Here is a 12974-nt window from a genome sequence, read left to right as displayed (position 1 = left end):
CCCCCGGCTGCCACACGGAGGCAGCTTCCATGAAGCTTGTGGCCTCCCCGCATGGCAGGGGGGCTATGCTACCATCAGCAAAATGCTGGCAGCCCCATAAATGGGCCATAATCAGGCCCTTGATTATGCAAGTCAACTGCCCATCTCTGTGGAATAGGCAACCAATCCACCTCACAGCCTGCTTCCTTACCTGTCACTGGGAAACTTCCCCAATGGTGGGACAGCGATGGGGAAACATCCCAACATGGCCCCCCGCTATTTTACAGGCCCTCTTCCCCCGTTCCTGCCACCTGGAATGGGCCAGTAAAATTTAGACCTCAGGATCCAAAAACGCACTGAAAATTGCCCAAAGTGATGCTGCGTACCAAGTGCTGATTTCCTGCATTGTAGGTTGTTGGGGCCAGAGGCTTATTCTGTGTCTCGTGTGCCCAGCCTCAAATAATGTGATGGAAAGCGTGTTAAGTGTGAAAAACACTGACTGTTCACAAGGCTCTTTAAGACCTGGAGGCACTGCAGTCATTTAATGCCCTTTTCCTCTTGTGAGGTGGCCCTTACCTTACCTTAGTTGCTGTACCTTCCTTTGTTTAGCATGCAAACTAAATCCTTTAACAGGCTCGTTATGCCCACAGAAAACGGCAAAGTTTTGATGGTAGCCAACAAGCCTTTAATATTATTTCTCCATCCTATGATGCACATGGCATTTCATGCACTAAGTAATGGGAGCACCACAAAAATAGTTGAGTGAGCTAACTTTCCATTATCAGGCAAGGTCAGCTATCTGAGACACAGAAGCCAGCAGTATTGATAGCTTGGAAGTAAGCTATAATTTAAAGTTACCAAAGGTCCACACTGAACAACCATTTTAGTAAATTTAGCAGACGTTTTATTGCAGTCAGATAAATGATCAAGAATTAAAAACACAACAGGAATTTAACACCCACGCAAAAAAATAAGAACATTTAAAATTAAAAACACAACAGGAATTAACTCCCACACAAAAATTAAGTGACTTAAAAATTGATGTTCAAATGACATTTTGGGGAAAACAGCAAAGTGATGGAGGAGTGTACTACATCAGTGTACTACATTTGACCTATTCATTTGGCTTATTCATCAGGGTTAATTTTTGCGTTCATGAATGATCAGCAGTGATCTGGCTGAGCAGAGTTGTTTTCAATGGAACGAAAATCATACGGGTTCTGCACAGGAAAGCAATCTGCTCGTCTAGGTTACCGTCCATGTGGTGAAGATGAAAATTTACCCTAATGAGTTCTTAGCATCCTATGATTCACCAGGAAAAATGTCAGCTGGAGGTGAATCATAAAACCAGAGTGATAAAGTTGGAGGGTAAGTTTTTTTTCCGCAATGATTTTAATGTAGCGGCAGTTTGAGAGAGGGCTCTGCATGGACAGGGAGATGAAGACTCTGGAACAGCGATGGGTAGTGCGGGAGCGGCCGGTTCTGCGTGGCTGTATCAGCTGGAAGTCGGGGGGGGGGGGGTGCCTTGTGTAATGGTCACCTCCCCCACCCCCCCCCTGCAGATCGCTTGTTCCGTCGTCACCGGACCTGCAACCATGTGGTCTAGGAAATGATTGTCGCTGCGCAGGAGATGTTTCTGCTCCATGGTGGGGTTTTGGGTGGTGGGGGGGCTGCTGGAATACCTCTCTACAAGGACGGGCTGAGCCAACAAAAGCAGACCTCGGCGTGGGGATTTCAGGGTTGGCCGAGGGTCTGCCGACGCACTGTCTACACCCGGGATCAGGAAGCTTCCCAAAACTGCTCATTTTGCCTCATCTGCAATTCCGATACACCACCAACTCCTGATAGAGGAGACATTTTGGAGGACTTAGCTACATTTGCATCCATTGGTTGTATCTGTGGCGGGAAGGGAGCATGAGAAGCCCTAACACTCTCTATTTTTCGGCTGTGATGTTGGTGCTGCACTATAGCGGCTCCGGTTGTGGTACTGTTGATGTACGAGGCTCTTTTTCATTTTGGTTACGCATAAGCAATTGTACCTGCAGCGAATTTCCGTTAGGATCATAAAATTGTATTATATTGATTGATGTATTCATACGTTATCTCAAGCTGCTAATGGACAATTTCGCAGGAATATTACTAGAGGCCCAGAAACAGGTTGCCTGCCTTACAAGCAAATCCCAGATGACAGATACCTGAAAGTAAAATAGACAAATGCATTTATAAATGGGAAGAAAACATATCAAGGATTGCAGCTTCTTATAAATATGACCTGCATCGAAACTAACAACTGCTTATGTCACTTGAATATTGTGAAAGATACTGTTTAGTCAACTGTTAGATAATTTGTATTCCTTTTCCATCTCAAAAATATGCAGAAGTATGTATTTTTTTTAATCTGCCATCGTGTCTAATTGAGCTGATCTTGAATAGGGTGGTTGAGGACAGAAAGCATACTATAAACAATTACCCATCTTCTTGCTGTCTCAAGGAAATGCACAGCTGTGAGTTTGAATTGAATCAACAGTATAAAATTAACAGAGGGTTTTCATTTACTGAACATCCCTCACTTAAAAGAAGATGTTACAACATATTACATGGGGAAAGAAGGACACAAAGCAGTGTAGGAAGGATTTGGAGGCAGGTAGTAGGAACCAAAAGCATGGTCAAAAAGATACCTTTGAGATCTTCGAAGCAGAAAAGCAGCAAGGTGAAATGTTAGAGAGAATTCCAGTAAACTGGAGAGAATGGCAAACAAGCTGTTGTCCAGGGCCAGGGAAACACAGGATGCAGACTGATACTGGTACAGCTGGGGAAGATCAACTCAGATATATTGGGCAAGCATTTTATCACTAGAATGAGAATAGTGAGATTGATTGGTTGTGGCATTGAAAACCATTGGATTTAGGCAAGGACAGGACTGCTGACTGTGCAGGACTTTATTTTGGAAAGAATTCAGATGGCAGATATCCAGAATAGTTGAATTTTGGAAGGCACAAGGGAAGACAGCAGGATATTTGGGAATTCAACCTTTGAGGTGATGAAGTCATGATTAGGATTTCAGCAGGGAGAGAAACGGGTATTATTGGATCTAAAATAAATGTACTACAGGTATTAGAATGGAATCTTGATGGTGGACTGTGGGGCCGAAAGCGCAACTGAAAGTTGAACAGAATGCTGAGCTCACCACTACATTCAGCCTGAGCGGGCAGCTGTGGTGACTGATGGAGTTGGACTGGAAGCACATAGAAGCTGCCAAAATGATAACTTCAGTTTTGTTGAAATTGGGATGAAGGAAACTTTGATTCATCCAGGTTTTAATGTCAGACCAGCAGTTGGATAGTATAGCAACAGATTTGGGTTAACACTGAAGAGTAGCTATTAAATGATGCCAAGGAGCAACATGTCAGTGATGAATATTCTCATGTATATTCACTTGCATATATACTCAGCTTGACTGAAACATATTCAACTCGTTTTAATATTACTCAATAAAGCTTGTCAGAGCAGGGAATCAAGATTCTCTTGGATAAGGAGGAATGTCAGGTGTGATATCGCCCTCTTCCCTCTAGTAGATGAGGAACTAAGATGTGGTTAATTACAAATGACACACTCTTCAACGATCAGAATTTTTCTGTAGCTTGCAATGCATGAATATTTGGTGTTTTCATATTTTTAATGCAACATTTTCAATTAAGAGAAAAATGGCAAAGTGAGTTACATATATTGTGAAAATTCCCTGTATTTGTATTTATATAGCACCATTTGTATTTATATAGCACCTTTAATGTAATTAAACATTTTAAGGTGCTTCATAGGACTGTTATAAGGTAAAATTGACACCAAGCATCCTAAGTCGATATTAGGGCAGATTAACTAAAACTTGATCAAAGAGATAGGTTTAAAGGAGCATCTTGGGAGGAAAGAGTATAGCAGCAGAGAGGTTCAGGGAGCGAATTCCAGCGCTCATGGCCTAGGCAACTGAAGGCATGGCCACCAATGGTGGAATAATTAAAATTGGCGATGCTCAAGTGGCCAGTATTAGAGGAGCACAGACATCTCAGAGGGTTTTGAGGCTGGAGGAGATTACAGAGATAGAGAGAGAAAGAGACAAGGCACTGGAGGGATTTGAAACAAGGATGATAATTTTAAATCAAGGGGCAGGATTTTCCCAGTGGGGGGGGCGGGGTCCACTCGCTGACGCGTGAAATGACACTCGGTGATGTCAGATGGAACTCCCGATGTCACCACGCCCCATTTAAATTTTCAGGTAGGCATGGCTCAGCAAAATCAGCTGTGCACCCACCGACCTGTCAATGGCCAATTGAGGCCATTGACAGAGTCATTGAAGAAATTAATGGACCTGCCCGTGAAGGTTGGCGGGCAGGCCAGGAGCCCTGGTGTGTATTAGAAAAAGCATGAAACCACATCCACGGGCGGGATGAGGTTTCATGTATGTTAAAAAAGTTATGGACATGTCCCAACTCATGTGACAGTGTCACATGAGGGGACATTTCAGGGATTTTTTTTTCTATTTTTAATATTTTTTTATTGCAGAGCTGATCTCCCTGAGGCAGCACTTAGCCTCAGGGGGATGAATGCACTCTTTTGTGCGCAAACGCGAAAGAGCGCACTCTTGGGTTTCGGGATTCCCCCCCTGCCCATACAGGGAGCACATAGCGCTTCCGTGCGGAGGTCACGCTGGGCGGGCCTTAATTGGCCCACCCACGTAAAATGGAGGCGCGCCCCCAATTGGGAGCGCCGATCGGAGGCACGCCTCTTGCGCACCCGCACTTCAACTTCCCCCCCCACCCAGCCAATGTGGGGGGGGCGGAATCCTGCCTAAGGTGTTCCTTCAACAGGAGCCAGTATAGGTCAACAAGCATAAGGGTGACGGGTAGTGGTGACTTGGTACGAGTAAGGACATGGCAGCAGAGTTTTGGATGGCCTTACATTATCAGTGGGTAGAATATGCGAAGCTAGCCAGGGATGCGTTGGAATAGAGGTAATAAAGGCATGGATGTGGGTTTCAGGAGCAGATGAGCTGGGACAGGGGCCAAAGTTAAGCAATGATACAGAGGCAGAAATAGCTCTTGTTTATTTTTTTGCTGAAGCCTGAGTACTACAATTTTAAAAAGTTAATAAGCCAAATGATGATCAGTTGCTAAAGCAGAATTGTCTTAAGTAGTGCAGTGTTGTAAGGAATACATTCTTAAGGAGTCTAGATGATACATTGCATGGGTCTGCTACAAAACAAACGCTGAGCAATACTTTACCCCATGGAGTTGAATCTGAGCAATTTATCATTAATGACACGCACAAATATAGCCAGATGTGACATTCCAGTTAAATTCTTGTTTTGAATTGGAAGTGGGAAAAGTTTCTTGGCATTTTGTAAAAATTTGAAAAAGTGGAGTCCATTCAGAAACAGGAATGATGCACATGAGCAAAGTTGATACTTGATATTGATTGATATTTGAAAGGATAGGATCAGCGAAAAGTTTGGGATGTAACAATTCTTCTGGATGGCTGAGACTCCTGGCTTTTCTGGGTGAAGTTGAAGCACATCGAATCCATGAGTTGTCCAGGCTCATATCAACAAAGCAGAGAGAGACACCAGTTGGAAGCAAGGTACAGATAAAGCACTGGCACCCAGTCAAGCCAATGCATACAGAACTCCTTTTAAAATCTCTCTTCAACAGGAATTCCCATCAGATTCATAAACTGAAATTAACCTGGCGCATTTTCCATGGCAACACCTCTACCAGTCAGAGTCCATTTGCCAACCAGTCAGCACTCTCTTCTTAAATTGTTGTTTTCCCTTTATATTGGCATTCTTGCAAAGTGCCCTGATGAGTACAAGGTGAAAAGCTTCAACATGTCTCTTTTTTCAGCAACATTCAAGTTCTGTAATACCAAACAACTATTTGAAATTAGCCAGCGGGGGTATTTTTTTGAATGGCTCATTTGCAGATGTGGTTTCAAGTAAGAAAGACCTCTGGTTGGTGGAGTTTGAATGCAATTAACAAGAAGTTAACTGGAATGTCATATCTGGCAGTTCATTTATTTTGCTGTTGTGGATCTAGATAGGTAAAAGAACAGCTTAATTTGTCACCCACTCCTTCCCCATGCATGGTTGACAATACAAGCCAGATCCTGGTGGTCATTCCTACTTCCTATTGTTGGTAGCTACTTCCTATCTGCATCATTGGACCCCAAATAGCTTACACTATAGTAATGAGACTCCTGCCCGTTTCCGATGAATGTATTGACCATCCATTTGAAGAGATTCCTCAAAGTTGACAACAGGCAGGAAGTTGGTGGTAAGATTTTTTTTTTAGAAATTTAAGTGTCATTACCATCCCATTCATTCCATTTTCCTTTAACTGTCTGCTGAAACATCCTCCCTCCTCTCATCAATTAGCTGTTCCCACCGCTTTCCCACATATTCAAACCAGCATCAGGTGCTTGGAATAATTAATGATAATGAGGTGACTGGGGACACTACACTTTGAACAAGCTTTGCAAATATTTCTGCTTGTAACACTGCACTTGTAATAGATTTAAACATGTTCATGAAACTGAATTATAGTCCTAGAATTTCCTCAATGCTGCTTTTACTCCAACAATCCAACTTTGCGAATGGAAGTTTGACAGAATCCCTATTTATACATATCCATGGTTTGGAGTTATTGGCCAGAATTGTGGGGGGCCTTTTGGAAAAAGTTCAGGGGCGGGGGGTGAAATTGGAATGGAAGGCATTGGCCCAATGTCAGAAGCACAATGTCTTCAAGTTATTTCCATTATTTCACCAACAGTAGCCAACATGGAGGGCAGACTTCACACGTTGACGCAGTGAGAAGGCAACTAAGGTACTTACCAAGCCAATTAACTGATTTTACAGCTCATTTCAAATTTTATGAATAGCACACAGGGAACACAGGGTTTCCAAGCCTCATCTTGTTGAAGGAGAAGGCAAGCAAAGGGGAGCTCAGTGCTGGTTCTCTCCAACAGCCATTGAAAGAGCCAGAATGCACTGCCAAAGAGGATGGAGCAGGGCGGAGACTGGAAATCAGAGGCAGGAAGAGGGAATGGGTGCCAGCACTGTGGGGTCATGCTGCCACAGTGCCATCAGGGCAGTAGCACTTTCTCAAAAGGGTTGTTGGCCATCTGGATAGAAGGCCTTTCGCAAGGAGAGAAGCCACCTGTCATGGACCTCAGTCGCCCAGGCTTTGGGACCCCCATTGAGGAGGAAGAGCAGCAGCAGAAAGGGACGGAGGTCCAGGCACTGGCAGTAGGATATCAGAAACCTCAGGACCAACAAGAGCATTGAGGTGGGGATGCTGGAGAAAGGCCCAGTTGGGCATATGAATTGCCTCCTGTGCACAGACCAGGATACCCTCATTTATCTTGAGAGATGCAACTAACTTCAGGTGTCCAAACAGTCGTCCCTGAAGGCTGGGCCCTTCAGGAAGGCCCTCACTGATTGGTGTGCCATGCTGCAGGACAAGCTGAGACACATGGGTTTTTGTGGATACCTAATCCCAATGGCACTGAAGATCACCATGACACCGAACCTCTATACATCGGATCTTTCCAAAGACCCACTGTGTTTTCAGGGATGGATGCTGGGAAACAAGGGTTACCCACCAAAGACATGACCAGTTATGCATTTGAGGATCCAATATACAGATCTGGAGGAAAGGTACAACATCTGGGACGGGGCAATCTGAGTGATCATTGAACAGACCATTGGTCTCCCGAGGTGCCTAGATCAATCCGATGGACTCCTTCATTATGTCCCAGTGAGGGTCTCATGCATCGTGGTGGTCTTCTGTGCACTGCACAGCCTGGCACTGCAGAGAGGAGAGGATATAATTGTTGATTGTGATGCCTTCTCTGAGGATAATGATATGGAGGTGGCTGCTGACCAGGTGATGTAAGATGAAGGACCCCAGGGTCCATAGGAAAGGCGCAGTGAGATATGCGTAAGGGAGGTTCAGGATGCACTTATACATAGACATTCCTTATGACCTTTATTAGCTTTTGGAATCATTCCAATAAAGTCTTATCTTTATTCAGCCCTGCTGTCACCTCCTTATTGCGCTCTGCAACCCAGTGCCCAAGTGTATATCACACATTGGCTGATGGGTTGACCACAACAATACATTAACCCTTTATTAGATGGCAGAAAAACACAAGGTTTAACATCTACATTCTGTCTTCACCCATGAACCCCAAACATAGCTAGGTGCTCTTCTTAATTTTTTTACGCGTGCTCCCTCGAGTTGCTCTTCCTGCACTTGCAGCTGAGGAGGAGGCAGGCTGCAGACCTTGCTTTCCCTGAACTTGGGATGATCTTGGTCGCTGTCCTTCAAGTGCCTGAGGCCTCTGTCCTCTGTCGTCACAGCTACTCAAGGCACTGCTATCACTGGCAGAAGGGCTGAGGAGCCACTGTCCACACCAAGTGCACACTGCTGACCTCAGAAATACTAGGACCTGGTGAAGACTCCAGGTGCCTCATCCCCCTTTCAGCTTGTCACTGCTGAATAGAGCTCATGGACTAGGCAGTGGCATGCTCATCTTCATACACCTCCAGCATCCACTGACTGGTCTGCTAAATCAGGCTCTTCATGAGATTCACCAATCTCTCCATGGGTGAAGCCATGTGTGCACACGCCTGAGACATGGCAGCACTCATGGCCTGGATGGATTTCTCCATTGTCTGCACATGGGTACAGATGGCCTCTGGCAGCTCCGCCAAATGTGTCCTTACCTCTCACAGTAGCTGCAGCAGTTGGCATGTTGCCAGCACCTCCAGAGACACATCTTCAACCTGGGGCTCAGCATGGGCCTAGTCTCCCATAGTCCTCTGACAGCTGCTCTGACATGTCTGTGATGTTGTACCAGGTTGTGTACCCATATTTATGCGCAACTGCATACCCACTAACGTGACATTCTCTCTGTTGGTGAAGGGTGCAGGGAAATGATCTGATGGTGCACCCTGAGAGTCCTGAGGTCTCTCCAGCTGTCTGCTCCTCGGTATGACCAACCTGTGAGACAGAACAGGTACATTGAGGGGTTAAGGGCTTCCCATTGTGTCATTCCAACTATCTCTACTGTGGAGCTCCATGTGGCCTGTGGTGGACACATCAGCATTATGCCTCATGTGTGTGCCACATGCACCTTCATGCCCCAGCACTCATTCACTCATGCTTTTATGTTGACACTCCTGCTTTGCCATCAGCAATTGCATAGCCACCTTGCTACCCTACTAATCCAAAGCTCTCATCCATGGTAGTAAGGATGTATAGGTACGGCACCCCTCTGCCAGTCAAGACCCTTTCCTTTGTATTAATATGTCTTCTCTTGACAGCACAAAAGATAAACAATTAGTTTCCCCAAGGAGAGAAGCACAATAGGTATGCTAGTGGCAGCCCAGTAGTCTATCATGAAGGTACATGAATGACTCCAGCCTGTGGCCACTCTCAAGGGATCTAGTGGGGGTCAAAGACAGATGGGAACCCCCTCATTGGGATGCAGCCATGCCTCTGATGGGACACGCTGCTGCCCAGCCCCCTTGCCACTTACTGAGTAGTCACTTCCTCTCTACCAAAAACACCTTCTTGCATTGCCATGAAAGGGAGTTCAAGCGCTCTCCAATCCTGCAGCGACCACACGAGACTCAAGCTTCTTTCACCGGTTTTATTCAGGCATATACAGGGGACACTGTATCCATACAAGATGAGTACAAGCTCCCCGATTGGTTACATTTCGTGGCAGTTATGCTTTTCCCTTATCTTACTCTATTTGCATGCACCAATGATCAATGTCTACATCTCATTTACATACACAATTAGTTTCATCTATCCTATTCATTCACATACGTAACTAGTTTCGTCTATACTAAAACCCTTGATGTGTACATATTTGCGCCTCGTTGCAGGACCCAAGTATTTTCAGACCTACTTAGTTTGGTCCATCCTGTTATTTTTGAAATACTCGTACATGATCACCTTATTCACTCCTATTCAATTTATACACACAGTCCTTGATTCTTATCTTGTCCAAACTATGACTTGTGGTTTATCAAAAGCTACCTCTTTGTCCATTGTATTTGGTTTTTAGCCCTTTCACCTCCCCCGTCAGCCACATGTAAACCCCAAAAGGAAAAGAGGAATAGAGTACTCACCTTAGCAGCTGTATAAGGCTATTGATACATTTGCAGCAATGGATCCAGGTTCTTGAAGTGACCCCACACCTGCTGACCTCCTCTACAATGTCCGTCCAGGCTTGCTTCCTCAGACTGGCTCGTCTCCTCCTCCCATCCCTTGGGGACAAGATCTCCCTCTCCCACCTCGCCCTAACAGCCTGGAGGAGAACCTGCTGGGAGGCATCGCTCAACCACAGGATCACCCAGGGTCTTCCATCTACAATTGTGGTTGCAGGTTTCCATTCAGTTCCCTGATCACAAAGAAGGTAGTCGGGTAGAGGCTTCTGGAAAGCAGGCAGGCTGTAGCTCCTGACTGGAAGACAACAGTGAATGTAAGGATAGCTACCCTTTAAATATGGCACCAGCAGCTGCCGCGGCGTAAGCTGATGCTGCCTTCACTGCCTCACTGAGACATTCCTTAGACAGCCCCTTCCAAACCCATGACTGCTACCATCCAGAAGAGCAGCAGATACATGGGAACACCACCACCTGCAAGCTCACACCACCACCGCCAAGCCACACACCATCCTGACTTGGAAATATATCGCCGTTCCTTCACTGTCGCTGGGCCAAAATCCTGGAACTCCCTCCCTTACAGCACTGTGGATGTACCTACACCACATGGACTGCAGCGGTTCAAGAAGGCAGCTCCCTACCACCTTCTCAAGGGCAATTAGGGATGGACAATAAATGCTGGCTTAGCCAGCGATGTCCATATCTCATGAATGAATAATGAAAAAACGGTCCCCACAGAGTCAATTGTCCAGCTACAATAAGATCGTGTGCAGCCAGGTGCCCAATGCCTGAATGCAGGCGGCACCTGCTTGCAGTCCTGACATCAGGGCCTGCAGCCTAGCCACAAATCTCCATCCCCAAGGATTTTACCAGCCTGCAGGAGAGGGACTGAGGAATGGAAGGCTTGGTAAAATGGTATAGTGGAATAGTGGGATAAATCAATTTTATAGTATCCTAACAGAGCAATCTTACCATCTTTGTCAGCAAAAAAAAGTGCTCACACTGCCTGCCAAAGTTGCACAGATGTTATGTATAGTCCCATGTTTACACAGCAACAATTGAAGAGAAACATAAATGATACATTGTGGGTGAATTTTCTCATCAACAGTGGCATAAAATGAGCTGATAGCAGTTTGTCAAACCTGCCAGGTCTTCATTTGATTGGCTATTAGCTAATGCCATTGACCATTTCCACCCCTTAAGTGTCAAAAATTCAATTTAAGCCAGTATAAATTGCTAAAGATTTATTTTATTTGATATACTTTTCAACAAAATATTAGTGAAGTCCCTCAGATTTTGGAGAAGGAAGGTAAAGTCGCAGCGATTTTGCTCAGTCTGTCAGTAATTCCGCTGATGCTTTTCATTTTATGAATTTGTATCTATAGCTCCAATGGCAGATGTAAATCTTCACTAAACACCTCCTACTAAACCTGATAGAGTTAATAATTATTGAAGCAACAACTGAAAAAATAAGAAGTTAACGAACAAATAGTATTACTTGGATTTCTTTGTAGCTGTCCTTGAAAAGACAATAACAAAATGTCTGTTCCCTTCTCCTGGTGCCACCTTAGTTAGATTTAACGAGTTTGATGTTCCAAAGTCCATATTCATAAAGCCTCAGAGATTAATCTGTGGTAACATTTTTAATTCGCCAAGGTAACAAATGAGTGAGGGCATGAGTGAGGTGAGGGCAGCAATAGAGGGGTGAAGGATAAGGGTGTCAGTAAAAGTGGTGTTAATCATATCTTTAATACTTTCAAATGTACTTTGACATAACATTTTATTTAGCACTGAAGTTTGTTTTACAGCATATCTTTTTAAGTATATTAAAGCTATCTTAGTCATGCCTTATAAAGTAAAATCCCTCTGTGACAAAACTTGCCAAGTTTTATATGAGAATATTATACGGTACCCGTGTTTAATGAGCCCTGGATTTAACAATGACTTTTATTGTAACAAGGGTTCAAAGTTCATTGAAGTGTGATGCATTCAGGAGTTCTGCTCATTTAATTATTGTTTTCCAAAATCTGGTACCAGGTAGTGCATGTGCAAAGGAGAACAAATAGAATCACTTTGAATCCTGTCATGTGCTCCAAGTCTTTGCCGAATTGGTAATAAAGGGTTTGATAAGCATCAGTCCTCATTGATTGGTCAAATTTGGCAAGGATTCTTACTCAACAGTTCATAAGAAACAACTTTGGCCTATGTCCTGTCTAGAGTTTGCATTTTAAAATTAATAGAAGCTCTTTCCTAATTTACAAGCAAATTAAAAACAGAAGCTATTAGTAATTTGTACATGGGGGATGAATTTGAGGTCATCACCTCATCACCTCCAGAAGTGCACTGCCTGCTAAATTGGAAGCTGGCAACTTTAGGTGGACAGGGTGCTCACATCAAACAGCTGTGAGGCATCCTACATGTGCAAAATGAGGTCTCAAAACTGGTTGTAAGACCCCAATCAAACTTAGTCAGAAAATTGGTCAGAAACATGCTCTGCAAAGTTGTTCTGTGTCTTCAGTCTAATGGCAGGGAATGCTGTTGGCTGTCCACAAAAAGATAAGAAAATGTTTTAATACTTCCCTTTCTGTGAAAAATGCACAAAATCCTTGTAAGGTAATGCTAGCCCAGGCTCTCCTCCTCACCTCACCTCCACATCTCCACCCCAGGACCTACCTGCTGGCCTGACATCTCTGTGATTCTGAAGACCCTGACTCATAAGTTGCATTGGGACATTTGATTGGTCTCTGCAGATTGTCAGATGAATTTA

This window comes from Cetorhinus maximus, chromosome 19, assembly GCF_964194155.1.
Source record: "Cetorhinus maximus chromosome 19, sCetMax3.hap1.1, whole genome shotgun sequence".
NCBI lineage: Eukaryota > Metazoa > Chordata > Chondrichthyes > Lamniformes > Cetorhinidae > Cetorhinus > Cetorhinus maximus.
This window is presented reverse-complemented; position numbering follows the sequence as displayed.